We start from the raw sequence: 1,578 nt of genomic DNA on the forward strand, positions 1-1,578 counted from the left end.
TCCTTGAGAATGGCCAGGTTGGCTGAAATAATAAGCAGTGTTTTGATATTAAAATTGGGTACAAAAAAATTGTTTTTCTTTTAGAGTTGCTGATTGTTGCTTAGTCAACATTATTATTATTATTATTTGTTCACTATTAGCAGTCTGGATTTTACAATTAAAAAAAATATATTCTTGTATGAGTATAAAATATATTCATAATTCTTGTAAGGGTAGAAAATTTAACAATAATATGCGTCGTGATAAGCTCTATTTGTATAGGTTTATTTCCTGGATGAAAATATTGTATAAATAAATAAATTATTGTCACCACAAAAGTTCTTGTTTTATGTAAACATATAAAAGGTTTTTCTTCATATTTTCATTTTTTTTCTTACCACACCATCTTTCAAAATTAGTTAATAATTTGTATAGATTTAAAATTCCTAAAATTAAACATTAAAACATCTAGTAGTAATAATACAGTACGAGAGCAGTAGTATAGAGGGAGCCATGCGAGAGAGAAAGGAGGTTAGAAATGTTGCTCAATTATATTTCAATATTAATGAGAATAATTAAAGTTGATTAAGTTGGCTGTGGAAGGGGGCGGGGCTATTGTAGAGGAAGGGGTGGGGGCTTTTAAAACCGGCAAGTCGTTGGAGAACGAGTAATTCATTCCAGAACAAAAGAGCAGCAACTCCTCATAGCCAACTCTAGTTGTAAACTTTCTTATATAGAACTCTAGCTCTACTAAAACTTTACAAATATTAAATATATATATCTTATTTTATACTTTCGCATACACAATTCATGCTTGTACTTACCGGATAACAGAATGTATATACTCAATATTGCACAAACGTATAAGCAGATGACAAAGGGGTTAAAACCCTAAAATTATGTAAAATATTATAGTGTCAAAAAATATTAAAATATTTAGAAAAAGAGAGAAACGCTTTATTTAGCTATGCTACCCAAATACATTGGGTTGCTACAATACACAGCATACCAATCAATCCATGATTGAACATATTGATATATATTCACATGTTATAACAATAATTTTGTTTTCTCTTTTTTCCTCCACAATCAATACTAGTCTTCAAATCTAAATACTACAAATATTAAATACAATACTAACTACAAATATTTTGTTTTATTTTATTTCATTCATTTTATTTTTTTTCTTTATAAATTTAACAATTTCATTACATTTACAATTTTATTCCATTAACTTGACAATTTTATTCTCCCAACCTCACTCTCTCAGACCTCCCATTTCCAGTGATCCACTACCCACGTTCGGTCCGTTAAACAAATTTATCATCAGACAGCAATGTGGAGTCAAACCAAAGACATATTTACTTAGAAATTTACTTCTATGAATAGATAAGTTACAATAAATGATTTAATAAATAAATAAGTTAAGGAAATACATAAATTAACTCTATGGTTAATGCTTTCCATATATAGTTAAATCTCGATAATCCGAACTTCAATACTTTAAACACTTCAGTACTCCGAACTGGCATTTATAAAAAAAGTTCCTTTTTTTAGAAAACTCAGCAGGAAATAAAATATATTACTTAAATTTAAGTT

At 28.0% G+C, this 1,578-nt stretch overlaps 1 long non-coding RNA gene across 1 annotated transcript in view; it reads right to left on the bottom strand.

Moving 5' to 3' along the window:
• LOC136795312 (uncharacterized) overlaps window positions 1–1,578 on the bottom strand; it is a 22,410-nt gene that overhangs the window by 9,468 nt on the left and 11,364 nt on the right. The gene's annotated exons all lie outside the window — the stretch shown is intronic.

Source organism: Halyomorpha halys, unplaced genomic scaffold (assembly GCF_000696795.3).
Source record: "Halyomorpha halys isolate HHAL.00 unplaced genomic scaffold, Hhal_1.1 Scaffold134.1, whole genome shotgun sequence".
Taxonomy (NCBI): domain Eukaryota; kingdom Metazoa; phylum Arthropoda; class Insecta; order Hemiptera; family Pentatomidae; genus Halyomorpha; species Halyomorpha halys.